This window comes from Canis lupus, chromosome 29 (genome assembly GCF_011100685.1).
Source record: "Canis lupus familiaris isolate Mischka breed German Shepherd chromosome 29, alternate assembly UU_Cfam_GSD_1.0, whole genome shotgun sequence".
NCBI classification, from domain to species: Eukaryota; Metazoa; Chordata; class Mammalia; order Carnivora; family Canidae; genus Canis; species Canis lupus.
Genome location: NC_049250.1, coordinates 14,651,722 through 14,675,163, shown reverse-complemented (window position 1 = coordinate 14,675,163; position 23,442 = coordinate 14,651,722). Strand labels below are relative to the sequence as shown.

General features: G+C 33.1%; 1 long non-coding RNA gene across 1 annotated transcript; it reads right to left on the bottom strand.

Annotated features, from left to right (window-relative positions):
* Positions 1-8,981: 8,981 nt before the first annotated feature.
* Positions 8,982-20,716, bottom strand: LOC111093148. Its single transcript, XR_005381008.1, has 3 exons — positions 20,532-20,716; positions 10,298-10,378; positions 8,982-9,361 (listed from the first exon to the last, which is right to left on the bottom strand). It is a non-coding gene; the product is annotated as an uncharacterized LOC111093148 (long non-coding RNA).
* Between the last annotated feature and the right edge of the window lie 2,726 nt (positions 20,717-23,442).

Below are 23,442 nucleotides of genomic sequence, written 5' to 3'. Positions count from 1 at the left end.
AAGAAGAAGAAAGAAGAAGAAGAAGAAGAAGAAGAAGAAGAAGAAGAAGAAGAAGAAGAAGAAGAAGAAGAAGAAGAAAGACGCCTGGGTGGCTCAGAGGTTGAGCATCTGCCTTGGGTTCAGGGCATGATCCTAGGATCTGGGATTGAGTCCCGCATCTGGCTCCCTGTGGGGATCCTGCTTCTCCCTCTGCCTGTGTCTCTGCTTCCCTTTCTCTCTGTGTCTCTCATGAATAAATAGATAAATATTGAAGGAGGAGGAGGAGGAGGAGAAGAAGAAAAAGAAGAAGAAGAAGGGACACAAGAAGAGTGTGCACAAGGAAAGATGCATGCATGCATCTCACCTGGTGAGAAGGTGGCTATCGAAAAGCCAAGATGAAAGGCCTTGTCAGAAATTCACCTTGCCAGCACCTTGATTTTGAACTTCTAGCTTTTAGAACTATGAGAATAAATTCCTGTTGATGAAGCTACCCAATCTGTGGTACTGTTAAGTAGCCTGAGTAGACCAATACAGCTAGGAAGATTCTATAAATGACTAAAGACAAACTCTGGGGAATTAATATCATTTAAAGAAGATGAACTACATTTGAGAAAGGACAGCCAAGGGAAAGGAGTGAGAACAGAGGGAGATGCTGATGATACAAAGTGAAGATGTTAAGTGGAGACTTGCCCCTGTTGGGTTTAAGGGGAAGGAAGGAAGGAATTAAAAAGTGCTTATAGATTTAGGTAAACTGTAGAGTATTTGAGACAGATAGTTAACAAGTTATACACAGGCTTTGAGTAAGGTTGTTTTTGAAACAGGCATTGGAAGAAAGATGGGTAGGAAACTTGAAAATGCTAAAAATTTAATACATTTATTGTGGACTTCTGCTTCTGATTAAGATGAGGTTATAGGGGTTTGATTGAACTTTCTGCTTTAAAAAGTATATATCTGGACAAAATATAAGAAATATGGTCTTAGGACAGTGGATATCAGATAAAGAAGGACAGTAATCCCTTCCCTGAGAGAGGGGGGAAAGTGAGGTAATCCTATGGTTGCCCAGCTAGCTGCCTGGAGACTTTCTGGCCATAAGGCAAGAAAGGGGTATCCATATGGAGCTTAAAATCTTTGAGTTGAGGATACAAAAGTGGGACTTCAGAGAGGCCAAAGTAGCTACAGTTTACAGAGGGGATATATATATATATATATAGTGAGAGAGAAAGAGGGAAGGGAGTGGAGACCCTCAGAGTGCCTTCAGTTCTTCAGCTGAGTATTGATCATCATATGCATGTGAAGGAACTATCCACTTAAAAGTAACAGAGGAAACAATCACTGGAATTCACCCAGGATCGGGCAGCCCTGGTGGCGCAGCGGTTTGGCGCCGCCTGCAGCCTTGGGTGTGATCCTGGAGACTCGGGATCGAGTCCCACATCGCACTCCCTGCATGGAGCCTGCTTCCCCCTCTCCCTGTGTCTCTGCCTCTCTCTGTGTGTGTGTCTATGAATAAATAAATAAAATCTTAAAAAAAAAAAAAGGAATTCACCCAGGATCAGGAAAAATACCTCTTTCTACTAGCATTAGTGGAAAAACTTGTAATTGATGGGGCATCAGATAGATTACTATTTGCTGTAGTAGTAAGGCAAAATTTACTCTAGACTAAAGGCTGCTGTAGTCTTGCCTAAAATATCAAGCTTCAAAAGAATCAGATTGTTTTTAACTAACTTGCCTAAGGCTCAGAAAAATGTTCAAGACTATATATAGGGATACAAAAATATTCAGCACTCAGGAATATTTATAGGAATATAAAATATTCCTGTACCCAAAAAGGTAAAATTTACAAAGTCTGGCATCCAATCAAAAATTGTCAGACATGCAGAGAGGCAGAAAAATGTGACACACAATAAAGAGAAAAGTCAATCAACAGAAACAGACACAGTGATCACACAAATGATAGATCTTCTAGTGAAATACATTAAGACAGTTATTATAACTATATTCTATATGTTCAAGAAGGTAGAGGAAGGATTGAACATATTAAGTAGAGACATGGAATATGTATATGAAAAAGACTCACAAACTTTTCTAGAAAAAAGAAAAAGACTGTCTGACATGAAAAACATACCAGATGGTATTAATAGCAGATTAGAAATCACAGAAAAGAGCAATGAACTTGAAGACAAAGTAAAATTGACTAAGATAATACATACACAGAAAGAAAAATGACTGAAGGGTAAATCTTAATGAGTGTGGAACAATATAAAGCTGCCTAACATATGTGAAATTGGAGTTCCTGAAGGGAGGGTTATAAAAATATTTGAAGAAATAATGGTTGAAATTTTTCAAACTTTGAGAAAAATTATATCAACTCAGGTACAAGGCATTTGAAGAAAGCTTCAGCAAAGCACATCACAATAAAGTGTTAAAGAGATGTTAACCAGAGTTACAAAAGTCTTTAAGAATTCAGAGAAAAATGACATATTAGATATGGAAGAACAAAGATAAGAATGACAGACTTCTCACTGAAAACAATGCTGTGGCACATTCCACTGCAAATCAGTGGAGCAGCATCTTTAAAGTACTAAAAGAGAGAAAAATCATCACCAGAAATATCTTTCATAATTAAAGCTAACTAAGACCTTTTTCAGAGAAATAAAAGCTGGAAGAGTTAATAACCAGCAGACCTGCCTGACAAGAAATGTTAAAAGGCCTTCAGTTTGAAGGCAGATGATAGCAGATGGAACTCTAGATTTACATAAAAGAATGCAGGGCACCAGAAATGGAAAAAAATAGGAATCAATATAAATCTCATTTTAAAAATCTCTTTAAAAGACAATAGACTATTGAAAGCAAAAGTAGTGACAAAATAGTGTGAGCTTTGTAACATACTTAGCAGTGTTGAAACAATAGCACAATGGTTGTGAGGACAGCAGTGAAAGTATACTATTTTAAGGTTCTTACACCATATGTAAAGTTTTGGAGTATTAGTTGAAGGTAGACTGATTCGTTAAGGATATATACTAAAAACAAAAGCAATTGCTACACACACACACACACACACACCAGAGAGAGAGAGAGATATGAGAGAGAGAGAGAGAGAGAGAGAATAATAGCCAACAAAGGGGGTAAAGTGTAATGAAAAAAATACTGCATCAATCTAAAAGAATGCAGAAAAAGAGGAAAAGATGAACAATGAATACATGAGATAGATAGAAAACCTGTAACAAGATGGCAGACTTTGACAGGACCATATCAATAATCACATTAAATGTAAATTATGTAAGCACCCCCAACTGAAAGGCAGAGATTCTCAGACTAGGTAAATAGGAAAGACTCAACTATATGCTGTCTACAAGAAATTCACTTTAAATATATAGACATAAATAGTTTAAAAATTAAAAAAAAAGATGGAAAAAGATATACTATGCTAACACTAATCAAAAGAAAGCTGGTGGGAATTTAAAATGATACAACTACTTTGGAAAACAGTTTGACAGTTTCTTAAAAAGCTAAATATACACTTACCATATGATCCAGACATTCCACTCCTAGGTATTTATGCAAGAGAATGAAAGCATATGCCTATACAAAGACTTGTACATGAATATTCATAGCAGCTATATTTGCCATAACCAAAACCTTGAAAAAATCCAAATGTCCATCAGTAGGTTAAGAGATAAATAAGTTGTGGCCTATTCACAAAATTAAATACTCCTCAGCAATAAAACGGAACGAACCACTGATACAAAGAATAGCATAGTTGAATTTTGTAATTATTATGCTGAGTGAAAGAAGCCAGACACAAAAGTATACATACTGTATGAGTCTTTTTATATAAAATTTGAAAGTGTAATCTGTAATGGAGTAAAGCAGGTCAGTGCTTGCCTGGGGATGACAGGTTAGGAGAGAGGGGTGGCTAAGGGTCCCAAGGAAACCTTTGGCAGTGTGGGATGTCTCTGTTATCTTGATGTGTCGATGATTTCTTACGTGTTTAACTATATCAAAAGTTATGAAGCTCTACACGTTAAATGTGTATCAGTTATTACATGTCAAATATGTCTAATAAAAATAGTTGTTGAGTTATAAGAGCAGAGAGTGTGAAATCTTTAAGGAATCGGTTAGGTATTTTCCAGGAATCATAACCCACAGCCAAAAGAGTAGCATGTACTGTGAGGTGGGAGGATTCCAGTCTCAGGATAAATGAAGCCCATTTGGTGATGTGTGTTCACTAAGGCACATGAGCAGAGGAAAGAACTCACTAAATGTTACCATGAAAGAGTTAATGTGCTACATCAAGTGTCAAATTTTCTACTGGTGCTTAGACACTCAAGAGAATCTGACTTAATGTATTTGCAACTATCTTGATAACATGCTGTATTTAATAAATGTTTTCCAATATAATATTTGCTCTACCAGCTCATTTCATATCTCCCTCGTACTTTTTAATAATCTGGTTAGAGATGAGCTTAAAAGCACTGAATAACAATGGACAGAGAATTATATATTTAGTACTTTCCTTGACCTACAGCATTAGAACATAAGCTTTCAAATAAAGATTGCAAAAAAAAAATCCCATTTAATTGTTCTTAGTTCTGCCATTTGCATTGTTCGTGTGTGCCGCACCTTGCAATCCTAGCATATAGTGTTCTGCAAGGGTAGATTTGCTATGGATTCTGCTGCTCCTGGCAACACTACTATCGACTATAACTCAGAAATACCAGATGGCTGACTGTAATCAAACAATAATGTAACAGAGAAAGATTAATCCTTATTTTTGAATATGATGTTAAGCTTTTGCAAACCTATTTCAGGTTAAGCTCAGGTGATTGATTTATAGTACCATAGACATGTAAAAAAGTAGAATTTGGGGATATTGGAATTACAGGTCTAATTTGCCAGTATTTACTGTGGTGAGAATCTCAGAATATGATCTCAACTCACCCCTATAATGTGTCCATATCTATGTATAACTAAAAGAAAAGTAAGTTTAAGTATGCATTGCATTTACAACCACAATGAAAGCCTTCTTTCATTTCATGAATGAGGCAGAGTCAGGCTCTCCTTTGTTCTACTTGTACCTCATTCCTAGCATAGCACTTGTTGGAATTATTAGTTTATCTTTGTCCCTTCATAAGTTCTGTGAGAATAGGAACTGTGCTTTCATCTTTGTGTTCCCAGCAACAAGACACACACTTTTGTTTAATTAATGAATATATAAAATTGGTATCATGGAATCTGGCAATTATAATTTTCCTCAAGGTCTTTAGTATTAACTGGCATCCCTAGTTATAAGTCTAATAAATGATTTTAAAATACAGTTTTGTTTCTATAATACAACCCAGCGCTAAGCAGGTGGTACTTTTAAAGGCCTGTGGAAGTGCATTTGATTAACTGGTTCCATGCATTAAGAGAAAATTGATCATTGAATTTTCTTTATTGTCCATTTCCTTAAAAATTGAGCTAAATTTTTACTGTCATAGAGGTGTCATTTATTTAGGTAATGTGTCCCAGAAGGCAACTTTTATTTCTTAAAAATAAATGCCCTTGCAATTTTAAAGTTGTTTCCAAATGAATAGTGTGTGGCATCAGAGAGATCTTGGCATCAGCCCCTTCCTGCTCTCCTTGAAGCCTCTTGAAGGCCAGGTGCTTGGATGTCTTGTTCCACTGAGACATCACCACTCATCACCTTATTTTCTTGCCAAGATCCTAAAAATAAATTGGGTAGAGTAGCACACACATTTATGTTCTCCACCTCACTTGTGTTTTTGGTGTTGCTATCTAGCACTCCTTTCTTTCTAGTCAGTTCCTACCTATTCTCCACAAATGTTATTTCAAGATAGCGTTGCTTTAAAATTTGACCCCGCCAAAACGTGTGTTCTCTCTCCATTGCTGTCCCTCATGTCAGGAGGATCCCTGGTTCCTGGTCCACAGAAAGGTTAGAAGTCATTAGGCAGGAATGCCACATCTCTTCTGCCCCACATCCTGTTACTTTACTAAGGATTTCTTCTTTTCCTAGAACAGTACTTGCGTCGTTTCCTGCCTACATAAGAGAATATGTGTAGTACTGACCATCTTTCTCTTACATCTTCCTTCTCTAGTAGTTCTTTTCTCTCAGCAGTTAAGCAGGCTCAAATATCTCATGTATTAAAAATCCTCATATTTCCTTAGCTTATGCTGTACTTATTATAGCTAAATTTTATGTACTCCTGTTATATTTTCCATCTTCTTCTTCCTTTCATTCCTTCATATGCTGAATTGATTTCCAGCTTATTGAACTTTGTCCCTGAAACTCCTTCAGAAAGGTCAGAAATGCTTTTTTTGTAGAAAAATCTGTGAATACCTTTCAAAATTTATCCTACTGACAAGTGGCAGTTCTTCTCGAAGCTAGTCTCGAGCCCTGTCTTCTACTCACTGTCACATGTTCCCTGGATGATCTTATTCATTCTTTGGCCTTGAAGTTCAGTCTTTTTTTTTTTTTTTTTGAGTCAATTTGTTTATAGCTTTCAACTTTATATCCCAGATCTCTCTCCTGAGCTTCCCTTGGTGCCCAGTGTTTTTCTGGAGATCTCCACTTAGAGTTTCATATAAATATCAAACTCTATGTGTCTCCACAAAAGCTATTATTTCCCTCCCCCCCACACCCTGATATTTTCTTTACTTGTGATTTATATATAACAGTGAGGGGCAGCACCCAGTTGCCCAACCTTGTGTGTTTTCCTGGACAACTCTCTCTATTTCCATGTTCATATTCAGTTAACCACCCCGTATAGTGAATATTATCTCTAAATATCCCTAAGTAGTTTAAATCCTCTGTATGCACATGATCCCTTTCCTACTTCAATCATCACTCTCTCACTGGGAATGCTAATTCATCCAACTGGTTTCTCCACCTCCAGGCTGCCTTGCTATAATCCTGTCTCTATGCTGCTGCCAGAATGATCATTCTTGAGGATCTAACCAATGTATTACTTGCACTAAGAACTGTTTAGTGACTCCACGTTGCTTCAGCGTAAAGCACAAGCTCCTTAACATGGCTTACAAGTCCTTCATGATTTGTTCCCTATATATCACCCCACCCTCATCCTTTGTCAATTTAAGCTCTCTCTCGAGGCTCCAGCCTTTCAACACTACTTTCAAATGCTCAACATGCCAGGCTCCCTCTCATTTCTGGGATTTCACATATGCTGTTTCCTGTGCCTGGAATATTGCTACCAATCTCTCAACTGGAACTTTTAATTTTCAGCTTAGACATTAATTACTAAAAGTCCTTCCCAATAACTTGAGTCAGGTTGAGGTGCACTTCTAAATACCTCCATAATATTCTACATCTTCATCTATTATACTGTCAGAGGTCATCTGTATTTCCCCTATACTGTAAGTTTTATAAGGCATGATCCATACCTGTTTTGCAGTTTTATTTCTAGAAACTGAGATACCTTGGTGCTTAATGAAAGTTACCTGAATAAATGGATGTTTGTGTGAATAAATGAATCAAATTCCTCTTTTTGTAATTTATATTGCTTGGTTTCATTCATTCTGTCATTAGGAAGCTTTTCATGTCAGTTCAGATGTCTTATCTCCTTAAAATCTATATAAGACTAGCTTGAGCCCACATTTCTGTGTTTCTAGAAATTCAAGTTCATTTCCGAATTTTGTCATATTTCTGATAGACTTTTGCTGTCATGAGTAACTGGATCCTCAACTCTGGTGACTATGATTTGTTTCCTCATTGTTAGTCCAGATATGAAACTCAGGTCTTTTCACAATTTTCAAAAAATACTATGTATAATACTTGTGAGTATGGGAAATTTTATTCAAACAAGGGGTGGGATAATATAAGAGGAGATATGGTGGGTTTTATATTTCAGCAGTGCAGACAGCTTCGGATGGATCCTACCACCACCAGGGGTCTCCAACTTGTCCATTTCAGAGATTCCTTTCATCATCTTTATGTGGTCTTTTTCTTTATTTGCTCTTTCTCAACTCTCTAGCAAAGACCAAATTCCTCTTCATCTTGTACAAAATGATTTAGCTGTTCTTCTTCCCCTGCTGCCTGTGCTCTCACTTTCCAATCCATGCCTTCAGCTCTCGTTGTTTATCTCAAATAGCTTATTGAGATATTTTTCCAATCAAAGGCAATTCCTTTCTTAAAATAATGCCTTTTTAGTCTCATTATGATTCTTTTATTCATTCCTTCATTCAACAAATATTTATTGAGGTGTGTGCTATGCTTACCGCTATGCTAGGTATTGTGGATACAGAAGTTAAGAGGATGGAGTCCTTTATCTTAAAGAACTCAGTCTTGTGGGAAAAACAGATGTGTCATGTATGGAGATATGCATAGTGCTGAGGGAACACAGAGAAGGGATTGCTACACTAGTCTAGGATTGCAGACTTGTGTCAGCCTGAGGGAGCTTGAGGAATGACCAGCCTAGAGAAAAGAGATAGTATGCTTGAACTTCATTTTCCAAATTTTAGTTATGAAAGGCAGGAAGTGGTGGCACTTGAATGAGAAGAGGGCTCTGGATGATATCCATTTGCTCACTTTATAGCCAGCTTAAAGATTTTTCTGAAGAAACAAATGAATAGCTCAAAACACTGAGCATTCTAGATTTGTCAGTTGTGAATCTACTTCCCTCACTAATCAGAAGGTAACCTTGAGCAAACTGTATAACTTCCGCCACTCCATCTCTTTGCTTTTTAAATGAGAGGGAAGCACTTACACTCTTTTGCAAGTTATTGTAAGGATCAAGTGAGATAATGTATGTGTGTGTTATTTAAAAGAAATATTAAAAATACATGAATGTAAGCTATTCGTCAAGAGCTAGGATAAAAACTTAATGTTCAGAAATTAAAAGCTGTTGTATTTACGAACAAAAAGTTCCAAGCCTTAAAAAGATTCCATAAATATGGGTACAGTGATTCACAAAGTAGATAAATAAATACAAAATCTTTTATAGCCAAGTTCATTTTATTTCGTATTTACATGTACTTGGCAACATTTCTAAATCAATGATGCAACAGAAAGATGAGCCACAGTAAACCTGACTCTGATTTTTTTTTTTTTTTAAGTTGAGCAGATTGAAGATGATGAGTCCAGGATTCTTAATACTGATGGTGGTTCCAAGTTTTTGTCCATTCAATCTGATGGTGCATTCTGCCTGGAGAGAGTCCCCCTTTTCATGTGTGTTTAATGACAAAAGAATGCTTTCAAACTGTGAGTCAATTTACTAAACAGCAAACTGTAACATCCCTGAAGGCCACACACATACAAAAAGGCAAACCAAGATCTATAGAAATGATCCCAAGCCATTAGCTGGCTCTGGGCTGAAATTGTTTCAGGAAACATTGCCAGAGGTACAGTGTAACTTTAAAACAGAAAAGGCTGCAGGATAAATAATGGGAAAAAATTACTATGATTGATATAGATCAGTATATAACTCTCAAAAGAAACATTTTATAACAATACACTAGGCTCAGAAATTATTTGCTGATAAGCTTCTTTTCTCAAATACAGAATGAACTATTATTTGCAATTTAACCTTTCAAGTTATGAAAAAAAGAGCAATGTACAAAAAAGAAATCTAAGTCATTATCTCCCATCCATTTAAAGTTAAAAACTTCTAACAAAGTATCTTTTTAATGAGCAAAATCATAGTGAGTGGAATTTAATTATTACTATTTCTTTAATTAAATGTTCCATATGTCTTATACTTACAATCATAATTTGGGAAATAAGGTTGCTTAAAATTGATTTATTTAGTATATTTTGGTGTGTCTTAATTAACATTCATCTACTTTATTTAAGGACTTGAAGCTTAAAATTCAGTGGTTCAGTTCTGGGATAAAAACAAATGGATAAAATCAACAATAAACTTGATTCAGTCTTCTATTTGATATTAATCTTTAAAATAGAAACTATTCTTCTATTTTAATTCAAAGTGAACCAAGGAGTGTTAGTATAAACTATAATTTCCACCTGAAAAACAAATATTTAATAGAATTTCAAAGCTATTACAAAATAATGCAATAGCAACCAGCCTTCTTTCTTCAGGATTTGATAAAGTATTTGGCTAATTTTATATAATAATACTATATAAAACTTTCATTTGACCAAATGAAATTTTAGTTTATGATTTCATGTGAATAGAAATTGAAATGTGAGCTAATGTTGTATTATTTTGCCCATGTTGAATGTAACTAATCGTATGTTAGGCCAACTTCATTCAAGATTAGTGCAATTATGAAATTATTAAGTTCTATAAAAGTGGCTTTGGTCACTTGATCTACTATTGATTGACTCAACTAAAAGTAAACTCACCTATTTATAGAAATTTTTCTCTTCCAAAAGAATATTTTTTGAAAAGTTAAAAGTTTCATAATTAAACCTTCTATCTTCAACCTTTAGAAAAGGGAGAATACATCCAAATAAGAATTGTACAACAACCCTATAGCAATAGAAATTCTCATATAAACACAGTATTCTCAAGAGAGTATGAAAGGAAAGATGTCTTAAAAATTATGGTGATTTAATTTTATTTTGCCCTAGAATGACATTCTCTTGAGTATTTGTGAAAATGAAGATGAATATGCAGGGATACATTCGGTTGATTTTGTGCCAGATGGCCAGTTGCAGAGGCTGAACTAAGCTGAACTGATTGATTCGTTTTTGCCATATTGCATGCTGGCGTTTACCACCGTCACATCATTCAAGTAGTAACATATTTGGTAGGTTGGGTTTTTTTTAACCATTTTTAAAAACTTTCTTGTGATGACCTCTGCTTTCAAACACATCTTTTCCTTTGTTATGTCAAATGGTCAGCTCTGCTAAATAGTTCTTTAAATTTAACTTTCAACATACTCTTTTGTCTTCATAGGATAAATTATTTATATTGATATTAAATATGTGAGTTAAAGTAAATAAAAATAATTACCTATTTAATGCTTGGAATAAATCTGTAGTAAGTGATAATTATGATTCAAATTAGTAAGTCCACAATAACTTTAAAGAAATATAGAAGACACAGTTCCTACCTTCAAGATGCTTGCATACTAACAGGGCAAAGAAGACAAACAAGTCTGTTTTAATATTGCTGTTTTAAGTACTTTGGTGTCTACATTAGACATAACTACCTAGCAATCTATAGAAAAGCCAAGTGCTTAAAAAGTGAAAATATACATGTTCAGAGTCCAGAGTAGGCTATTCCATTATAACAATACCTTAATAGCCTTGTGGAGTATTTTGACAAGTCCTCATTTATTATGATTATTCTCTGTTTTGTTCATAAGTACTCTACTTTTTTGAAGGTAAAGAGAAACAAAGTGTGAGATGTTCCAATGCTGGAGTGCATGAGAGATGCAATCACATATACACAAATTCTCTTTCATTTACTATTTATTCTCTTCTATAGGCTTCTTCCATCATCTAACATGAGTAGGTTTTGAATATAAGCTGTTGTCTAGAGACTGATAATTTAAGAGGAAAACAGTGGCAAAACAATTACCAGAACTCTGAAGAAGGAAAAGAATCACTAAGGATTACTGTATTTTTCACTCATATGCATTAAACTCAAAGGAGAAATTTTATTTTCAAAATTTTAGTGTCTCTCATTTTTAATATATTTTACATGGATCACTATACAATGAGACAATTGTTTAAAGAATTGTATATTTAGCATAGTCTTCAAATGTTTTCCAAGAGTAAGATGTTCTTGGTACTAACCTCAAACAAGCTTATAAAAAGAGAGAACAATCATCATAACCCTAACAAATCATAAAAAAAGGATTTTGTATTCATTACTGGCAGAAAATTTCACAATATTAGGAGAGAAACAGAGCCTGGAAAACACTTTTCAGGGAAAAAAAACCAAATTATCTCTGTGCATGAGATATCAAGTTTTGAATTTTTAGTTATTTATCCTCCATAGAAATTTTAGAGAAAAATGTAGGAAAACAAAAAGGATTATCTCAAGGTGCATAAGGCCAAATTCTAATCTGTTTAGGTTCTCATTTATATGTTTATCAAGATTGTGTAATATCTTCTGTGAATGATGGGTGGGTGAAAAATTTAATAACGAAACAGATTTTATTGTGAAAAGAGGACTAAAAATAGCATTACCTAGAAATGAAATTTGGCCTTTATTATTTGAGTTGAGAGAGAAAAACTTGTCAAATTATTCTGAGACATTAGTGGGTTTTTTTTTTTATCTTGTGAAACTTGAGACTGACTGCAAATACATATTTCCACTCTGCCAAAAATTCCCATGCCATCCATGTTACCTATAGTGATTTGTTGAGTCAAGCAGAGCAGTCAGCCCCGCAGACTATAGGATTGAAAGAGATTAAAGCCGTGAACCTACAGTACTTTATTGACCTAGGTCCGCACATTAACCTGATCTGATCCTGTAATTACTATGAATAGAATAGGGCTTACAGTTCTCCTTAATAACACCCCATGCTTTTTTATTCTATAAAGAGATTTTCTATTCATGTTCTTTACTCCTTTTCAGATTTACAGATTTGTAGCAAGAAAGAATGTGTGTGGCTTTGCTGACACACCAGGAGAGAAAGATACCTAATGTTCATGGGCAGTAAGTGACATAGTTCATTATGTCCAAGTTTTTTTTTTTTAACTTAACTTACTTGAAAGTTTTGTCCCATATTTCCAATTAGCCAGATATTCTCCTGCACTTTAGGAGTAATAAAAATTGAGTTACAAACATTGGTTAATTATGAAGAAAGATTGGCTTTAAATTTAGAGAAAGGTTAAAATACCATAATTTCAGAGCATTATTCTGATTTTAACTTTTAGAGTGCATACATTTAAAATTATATGGAAAGCCATCACCTATTTTAACTGATTCAAAATGATATATAGTCAGAGAGATCATGTATGAAAGTGATACACAATGGCATAATTAATAATCAGTATTGTCTTTCAATTTAGAAAAACAGCTGCAGCTAGCTGATAAGGTCTATTTTGAGAATAAAGTAATATCTGACTATTAATAATTATGATTTACGGTAATAAAAAATAGTGATGTAATCATTGCACTCTTAAAAATAAAGTCTGTAGTAGTTGGCTTAATCATTAAAATGTAAACAATAGCCGATATTAAGAGTTGGCAATTTAGGTTATCACAAAGTCTTTGAAAATACAAAATAAGTATTTTAATAATACAAAATAAATTACAAAATATATAATAATAATTACTTGTACACTATAGCTTATAATTTTCATTACAATTGTGCAAATTTCAAAAGCACATTCAGAAATGATGAATGTCCTTGTGAGTAACTGAGTGAGTGAAAACAAAATGCCTGTTATGAGTCTAGGTGAGAGAATTTAACATATTAGAGAACCATCTTTACAAGTGTTACATTCAACACCTCAAGTAAAAATACGTTTTGTTAGATTTCTATGAATATTATATTTGTCAAAATAATTATCTTTTAAAAGTGTCAGCATGAGTCATTCTTTTCCACAAGAATAAATAAAATAAGCCCATTAAGAGAATAAATTATGTTAGTTAAATTTTTTGAACAAATATTTAAAAATCAAGTATGTTCAAGAAAAAATGTGAGCCATAAAATAGAGTAATACTTTGACAGTTATGGGATATTGGGTGGATAATATAATTTCATTTCTTTTTAAAGTTCCTGTTTAGAGCAATTAATACAAGTAGAATATAGCATTTAATATCAGAACTTTGTTTTAAAATCTTTTATCATAATTTTCTCATCCTCCCAAATAGAGGGATTATTATAAGTCAATTTGATTAGTCTGTCAAAAGCCTCTTTCTCTGTTGCACTTTACTAAGTGTATGAATAATCTATATCATGGCTTTTAAGAAGTAAGAATTTGAAATTAGGCAGGTTAAGAGTTTGCCAAACAAATGCAGTTTGCTGGTATTGGTTGTGAGAACTATATTGCTCTAAAAGTATTGTGTGCATAAAATCTATTTAATAGTGTGATTCTTTGATGCTATTTTGGTATTTGAAGTTATACTATTGAGAGAGTATTGATACTCTAATTAATGAAATTGTTAAAATATTTCGGGCTTAAAATACAAGTTAGCAATTAGTGACTTTAAAATAAAGTGTGTATATATTTTATACTTTGCAGTAGTATGTAGGGGTAAGAGATTCACAGTGAAATCCCATCTTTTTGGTAGCTATTTTTACCATTAAAATGAAAAAGCATTTGGAAACAGTAGGGTAGTTTTTATCTCTAGGATTAAAAAGAATCTGAAGAGAAAAATGGATTCATATCATGTTCTTTTTGGGTACTAAACCTAGAGAAATATATAGCAGTTGATTTATTGTAAGTGGGTTGAATTTTCTCTCCTGGTGGGCTTTTCAAACCTTTAGTTGCTGTTCTTATCCTTGCTGTGTGAATATCATTTTTATATCACTTTTTGTTAAAAGGAATTTCCCATGAAAGCCCACAAAAGTAGCCTGGAATGTGATTATCCTCTTTCCATGAAAATTTTGATGGGTTTGGGTCAGTATTACATTTCTGTTCACTGATTTACTTTGCACCAGTCTCTATAATAAGGGAATTGTTCATGAATGAGGGTTGGCATTATAGCCTTTAGGACCAGAGAGGATTTCCTCTGTAAAACACAAAAGGACTAAAATGACAGTAATAGGAAACCATGCTATTAGAAAAGCATACGAGATTTTGGTAAATTTTTATGGCTATAGTAGATGATAATGTAAACATTTTCCCTCCCCATCTTGGAAAAAAATTGGTTACTAGAGAGGGTAGAGGAGAAAAAGTGTTTTTCGAAGAAAAAAAAAAAAACACCTCCCAAGTACTTATTTTAGGCTGTTCAGTTTTAAAATTTGTTACATCACTTGAATTGTCTCTAGCCCAAACCTATTTATCTTATTAAGAAAGAAGCTAGAATGCGATTAGGGCCTTTAAGTTAAAGATCAGGATAAATAAGTAGTATATTTTAAAATGTAACTACTATTGTGTCTTACTGCCATAAATGTAGATTTGTAAATAATAAATCATATTTTGTATAATCATTTACAGAGTTAATTACAATAATGTTGCATTGGAATATAGACTGAGAGTCCTGATAAGCTTGCTCTCAGACCTTAGAAGTGATATTCACTGTAGGCAGAGGTTTTGCAATTTTGTTTTAGAAAAAAATGCGGCTTTTAAATGCTTGCTGCTTTACAGCTATAAATAAACAAATATTTATTTTGAGTTAGTAATATACATATATATAACGCAATATTTTGCCTTAAAATATAAAACCTTTGTGCTATTATAATTTTGTGCCATTGTAAATTGGCCTATATTTTCCTATTGCTAAGAATCATACTAATATTAATTTATAACATTGCACTTTTAGCAGTAACTTTAGCGGATCTGACATTAAAGACTATAAAAGAGGGCTATCAGTTGAGTAATTTTCTTTCCAAATATAAACTAAAGCAGTGACATTCATAAGTGTATATTCAGAGAGCTAAATCTTATAAGTGATTTAGCTTTTTATTAAAAATTATTATATAAGATGAATTTTTGAATCTTTTCTGTGCAAGAATACATTTTAATTTTATTATACATTAGTATTTTCGAGTTGGCTGTATGGGAATTATGAGAAGGCTCACAAATGCCTATGGAGGTTTTTCTTTTTTCTTTTTTTAAACTAGCTTTTGTTTTCTTTTTTTTTCTATTATTTTTGGGACACATATATTTATTATACAAGTTGCACTACATAAGGTTTATATACTTAGTGTCGCTATTTTTATTCATTCAAATGTAGGTCTGTTGGGCAGGGAAGCATTTAAACACACTTTTTTCCTCTTTAGTAGAAAATATGTTTCCATTTAAAAGAAAAATATCAAAACAGATTAGATGGCGAAACAGAATACTGGCTGAGTGTTCTGAATGATGCAAATAAAAGTAAAAATTGAATTAAAAATGAGGATACCCAGCAAAACAAAAACTTCACTGAATTCAAGAAAGCCCTTCTTAAACATTAGTATTGGTTGTAGCTTTGAATCACTTATGCAGAATTAATGGTGGGCATTGCTACATTCTAGATAATTGATCTCTTTTGGTTTGATAAGCATGTTAACAGCATGAGTAATACATGTGTTTTTGGGCAAAATTCTTGGCTATAGGGACATAAGCAGGATTTCCATTTTCTAGCTTTCTAGGATGTATTTCTTTTATAGGTCCTCAAACACAGGTATGCCGGGGTTCTGGAAAACAAAGTATGTGGCTATTTCCCCCCCATCCACTGAAGTTGATTACATTCATTATATCATTGCAATACTTTAGTCACACCAAATTTTACCATTGATACATGTGTAATTGTGTGAGCATGAGTGTGTGTCTATGTGTATGCGCATATGTATGTCTAAATTAGCCATAGATTTCCAGGGAGGAGGACCTTTACCTAAAGAAAGGTTACATAAATGTATGTCACATACCTATTTAAACAAGTCTGTTATTAGTAGTGTAGTATATGAAATTAGGGCTATGATCATGATTTTACAAGATTACAAATAGTTACAACTTACTGAGCACCAACTTCATGTCATGTACTTTTCATACATTTACTCCTAAATGGTAGCTATTATCATTCTAATTTTATAAGGAAAATTAAGGATCAGAGAGGTTAAGTGACTTGCCAGATGTAATGCCACCAGTACATGTGAGATTTTATCAATGTCCATTTAAATCTACTTGGCCTTTTTATTCCACCATTTGTAAAAGATTTAAAATTTACAAAGCATCCTGATATAAAGGATTCTAATATCATGAGTTCTAATAAAAAAAATTCTAAAATGCTTGAAAGGCAAATGAATTTGTTGGCATTTGGGGTAGCTCCACACTTGATAAGGTTGACAAGGATAAATACATATTATTTTACATTTTATAGAAAGGCTTTTTAAAGGGGCTGTAGGATCTACATACTTTATCCAATATAAGTGGCCTATTGGGCATAGGTGTTTCAAATGTAGTCTTCTATTTGCAAATCAGAACCAAGCACTAGATAATGCAGGAATGAATGAGATTAGAAAAGAGATATGAAAGATCTCTTCTTGAATTTTGCTCTAAAAAAATGACAAAACTTCATTTATACATCTAAATTGCCAGGTGGATTGAAAGCAGGTAGATACTGGATGTTGTCAACATTTTTTAGAATTCCTTTATTTTCTATCTATTTGAGAGAGAAGCGTATTTTTTTTTTTGCTTTTTGATATTATTATTAAATTATAGACTTATTTAAAATTTTAAATGTGAACAATATTTTTAGGCTTTTCATATGCTTTCTGAAATAGATTGGGGAAATGATTTTGTTTTTGCAGTTAATTTCCATTTTTTGCTGTTTTTCTATGTATTCTAAAGATATAATGATGATATAATAAATATATATTTAACAGTATTGGGAGAAAAATGCATTGTGCTAGCCTTAGAATACCAAAACGCTATGAAACTCCTTTACTTCCAATCTGGCCATTCTATCAACTGTAAGGAGGTGGAGGGATTGGGAGAAGGAAATTTAATCACGAAGTATTTCAGGCACCCCAAATTGTCATTATAAGTCACATGAGTAAAATGGCTGGGAGATCCAGGTCCAAGGTGTAATCAACCAAATTATTTTAAATGAATTGTAGGATTTCATACTTTCAGTGACAGTGGCAAATGACTGTGCTTTCTTAGCAATTCATTCAAATTAGTGATAGAAAAATGAACAAACCCAGAATAGGGGCTAGGTACAGTCCTTTAAAGAGGGTAATCTTTTATAGCCAGACATAATGTTACTTTTGTTGTACTCTTGGCCAAAAAATTTAACCTAAACCTAATTGTTAAAAAAAGAAGAAGAAATTTAAGTTGTGGGACATTTAAATGACCGACATGAGTTCTTTAAAAAAATTAATGCATGCAAGACAAATGCTGAGCAACTATTCTAAATTAAAGGTGGTTACAGAGATCTATATAACTAAATGCAATGTATACTCCATAATTCTTGATTGGATTCCAGATTCCTTCTCCCACCACCAAATAAACTGTAAAGGGTATTACAAGAGAAGTGGATAAATTTTACATATGGATTTTAAAATAGATAATACTATTATCGTAACACGTTAATTTGATTGGGTGTGGTAATGATATGGTGGTTTAAGTAGCAGAATGCCATTGCTCTTTGGAGGCACAAGCTGAAGTATTTAGAGGAGAGATGTCATGATGTTTTTAAGCTAAAGTTCAAATGGTACAGCATAAGAAGATATGTTTCAGGTTGAAACACAATATTGCCAACATTCAACAATTTTTGACTAAGAGAAAGCAAATGTGGCAAAAATGTTAGCAATTGTTGAGTTAACTGAAGGATATATGGGTATTTGTTATACTATTCAAATCTTCTGTAACTATAAAACTTTTCAAATAAGTTGGAAAAAAATTACTTTTTGTTTTATTTTAGTGAGCCATGAAAACACAATTTAGTTGAAACTGGCATCCTACATTCAATGTACACAAGCTAATTCCTATTATTCAAGCGAAATAAAACCTTCTCATTCTCAGTCACGGGAAGTAGTATTCAAATTGTCTAAATAATTAGCTTCATGGATTCATGTCACTTTTACAGAAAATAGCACAATGGTTCATTCACCAGAAAACCATTTTGAAGTGTATTTTGTATCTACAACTATAGGTGTATCCTTTACTATATTAATTGGGATGTATTCTATTATTATAGAACTCAAAGACTCCAGTGCTTGATCAGTTTGGGAATGGGAAATATAGATCCTAATGTTAGTTTGATATTGTGCAAACTAAAATTTTTGTTGTTAAAGCATCTTTATTATATGATTTGAAATATCTTTCAGATTAATGTAAAATGTGTTGGGAAATGATCACTATATTTTTAAAAATCCAATATGATTTTTACCTTTCTTATTATCTAGTAGACCCGGTTTTATATCCTGATGGGTAAATTTGTATTTACTTGAGTGTGAGTTCTCTGCCCTATATTCTGGTAAAATGCAAACTGTAATGACTAGGCCATAAGTACCAGTCTACAGAACTGCAAAGAGACCCCTTTTGTATACATCAGGTTGGGGATTTGTTTTGTGGTGATCACCCTTTCTGATTTAAAGATTGCATGACAAGGAACTATTAAAGTAAAGGGCAAAGAATTCAATTTCTTGATGTCGCTTTTCTTGGACAGGCTTTAAAAATAGGTCACTCAGTGTTATCTGGATTTGTGTATTACAGCAGCACCTGCTAACGCTGCTGTGCTTAAGGGTATATCAGTGTTTTCATTTTCAGGGTTTGTAGACTGTATTTTGATTCTCTAAACCTAAATAAGCTTCCATCCAAATGGTAGTGAACGAGGTCTGTGGGAGGATGCATGTTTTTATAGTCTACTGCAATTAAAAAATGAATGTTTGCTTTAATATACGCTAAGAGGTAAAAAATGAAAACATCAGATTAACAAAATCATCCTAACATTGGATAACTCAACATTTGGTTCTTTTTGAAAAGGTCTATGAATTGTGCAATTAGGTATCTACTTAAAGATCCATTAAAATGGTAATTATAAGTTTCTGAAATTTGTGTGTGTTATATTTTAATCATGAACATATTAATGTACTACCTTTTAGCTATTGTTAAATTTCACCTTTTAAATGTGTCTAAGTAAGGCTTTTTAGAATGGGCAATTATGCTTTATTATCATATACTATTCTACTAATGTAAAGATAATACCACTAATACTTTCTATGAACATATATATGTATATATATGTAGGTATGTATGTATATACACATATATACACAGAAAGATTTTTATATGCTACTATTTAATTCAAGAAATATCTTTTCTGACATGTCTGGGGTATAAGTTTCTAAGTGATAGATAATAAAAAATAGTAATGGTTGTTTTCTACATAAATATTAAAACTAGAGAACTGTCTTTAACACTTGATACCACCTATATCTAAAAGTTTTATGAAGGGCTTTATTTTAACACAGCTCCATTTCAGCAATTTATATATAAGGACAGAAATGTATTTGAGAAATCTTTTATTTAGTGGATTAATAATTATTTTTAAAAATCCAAAAGCGAAAAATAAAAAGTTGGCCGTTCTATATTGTAGAGCAAAAATACTATGCTGCCACTAAGATCTAATTAAATACAATAAAAGCTACTTACTTTCTTGTCTGCTAGTATTACATCATATAAATTAGAAAGCAAATGGTTAAATTGCCTTAAGTAAAATATTGATTTTTTACTGATAATTCTTAGCTTTCAGTGAAGAAGCGTTGTATCTCCAAATGAGACATTGAAATATCAGGATAAGAGTGGTAAATGATTACTTTTTGGTGATGTTTTAAACCTACAGTTGTAAAAATATGGTCACCTAATGCTATGTTGTAAATGATTTCTAAGTTAGTATTGTGCTCATGTCTTTTATATAATAAACATATCAGATATTGTGGTATCGAAGATTCTTGCAATATTCAGGTTTACCAGGGTTAGATTAAAAATTGTTTGAAAGAAGTATCAGTGATGATTTTCTTACCATCTTTGCTCTTGAGTTTTCTTTTTAAGGACTGACATTGGGATCACATGCAGCAATCTTTAAGGATGATGGGATGGGTTAAGGATAGAGACTTAAGATGGCTTAACTGGCATTTCTGCTTACATTTTAAAGGCTCGGATCAGTGTCATCAGAGGCATCCTTGTGGTCTATCCTGCCCGACACAACTGAAAATATTAGAAATACAAATGGAACTTCGGGACAGAGGCCACATTTTACATGTTAGGTTAATTTATATTTGGGCTAAGTTGCTTGTTTCATACAAAGGTTTCTATGGGCATTGATTTTTTTTCCCTGTTGACATTAAATGAGAAAGCAAAAAAAAATTTTTCCAGAAAGCCAACAGTTTTCAACGTAAATGGGTTCAGACTTAATTTTAATGGAAGTGAAACATAGTCAATAGAGGCAAATTAAAACCATATAATTTTGTAATCTTAGTTTAGCTATAATTGCAGCAATAAAACAGTGGAAAGAATAATTGTGGAACATATGTTTGTGAGTGACATTATCTAGGTGACTTCCCCTTTACGGCAATGTGCTGTCCTATTTGTTTCCCCCTCCCTATGTATTGGAATGACAAACCTGCAAGCCTGGAGTTAATGCTGATTGCAGCAGCTGCTTACACATGGAGTCTCCATAGCAACTGTGAAGGTTGCCATGCAACCATATTCTTTTAGGGACAGTGAAAATGCCCAAAGGCTTACTAAAAATACATGGGGAAAAAATCTGAAATTTTCTTACTACTTTTAGTGGTTATAAAGAACTATGATACAAGTTGAAAGCACAGGTCAAGCAAATAAAAACCCAGCCCTGACCTTTCAAAAATTGCTTGCTGTTGCCTGAAATCTCAAGCTTTATTCACAGAGATGACTTTTGATCGATTGTAAAATTGGTAGCTTATGCTAGGCAGCCCTTGAAGACGGGAAGATTCAGTATGGTGCTATTGGTATTCCTCATGGGGTTAAAGGTCAGTAGAAAGTCATCAATGCAATATTGATTGGTGGGCCTGAAAAATGCCCATGTTTACACCTTCTCACTGCTTAGGGTTGTACACCAAACCTTAAGGAGACTCATGCAGTCTCTGAGCGTGCTCTAGAACGAGCCATTCCACCAGCAAATGTGACATCACTTCAGTCAGCTCAGCTGTTTCTGCAGCTTTCTATAAATAGCTAGATAAAAAATTGAAGACTACTTGCAGAGCATTTAGTCAACCAATCTGCTTATCCAAATCATTGAAGATACGTTAAGATTCTGGTTTTTAAAAATCTTATTATTGTCTATGTTTTTCATTGTAAATTGATATTTTAATAGCAGAATCTTTTGGTAGACATGTAAAATTTGCTAGTGTATATATACCTTTATTATAACTTGATTCTTTTAAAAGGTGACTTTTTAAAAAACCTGATTAGATGTTGGCCAACATCTAATGGGGTAGGCTATGTCCTAGCATCTCACTATATGTCTTCATGGACATATAGATTTTTTTATCTAATTTATTTTATATACAAAAACTTAGTAAAAAATAACATATCAGACAAGATGACTATCATCAAATGATTGTCAGGTTTTAAAAAATCAGCTGAGGTAATAACAAAGACATGAATATTTGCAAATGATAAAGAACCTATATGCATTCCGACTCATCATATTTCGGATTAATCAGTCATATTCTAACATTTTTTTCTGTGCAATTTTCTCAAGATAGTTACAGATTATATTTTTCAAATGAATCAGTTTCTCTACAAATACTCTGAAATTGCAAACTGTTTCCACCAGGCTAACATTGTAATGCTTTGTGATGAGGTATTCCTCAATTTTCCTGGTTTTGTACCAGGAAAGATGATAGCAAGTTACCTGGGTCACAGTAACAGAGAATTTCACTACTTCAAATCAGGAAGACAGACTTCCTTGAAACCTTGTAGATAACCTGTGCCTACAGTTTACCAAAATATGTGGTTATCGCACTCAATCTAGTTAGAGGGTCAAATGAACGCTTTATTTCTAAGATGTCATATATCCAGACTGATCTAAGATATGAATATGTAGGTATACCTGAAATACAGAACAAAGTTCTGTCATTTGAAGCATCCTAAGGGAGAATAAAGGACAATCATCTAGAAAGAAAGCTCTATCTACGTACCAGCTCATTTCTTACTGTTTTTAGGGTTTTTTTTCTTTTGCTTTGCTGCCAGCAGTTTGGGTTTTTATAATACCTTCATCCCCTCCTGTAGGAAAGATTATGGTAGGCAACATAAATTTTATCCAGATCTACTCTTTTCTTAAAATAATGAACACAGATATCTTGGATTATTGACATCCTTTTTGTTTTCATATTCCTCTTTAATTGACAATAAAGGCTATCTAGCACATGATGTTAAATTACCGACTAAATTGAGATGAGGTCTAGATTTTTTTAAAATATGGATTTACCTTATTATGTAAGCAGATAATACCTAGAACCAGACATAAAATTAGCCTTTAGTACAGTGATCTGAAATGAAAAATGTTTTTTGAAAATCATTATAAAGTTAAATGTGTAAAAAATTTAATAACTAGTAGGTTTGATACCAAATTATCTGAACATAGCTAATATTTTTAAAAATTTGGAAGTAGTTGAATTGACATTACTAAGCAAACTGTAAACATGTATACATAAACTATGCAATAAGCTGAATAAACGATCTATAAGAGCATGGCTTTAGGTTTATACTTCACACTGCTGCTTTTTCTTAAACTGAATATATTATGATAAAAATGGAAATATGACATAGCATGTAAGCTTGAAAAAAATTAAATTAGTATTGTTACATCACTATCTGTCCCATCCTAGTATTTAAACGCATGAGAAAAAAGTGTGCTAATTTTAAGATTATTTTCTTTCTTACAGTGATTT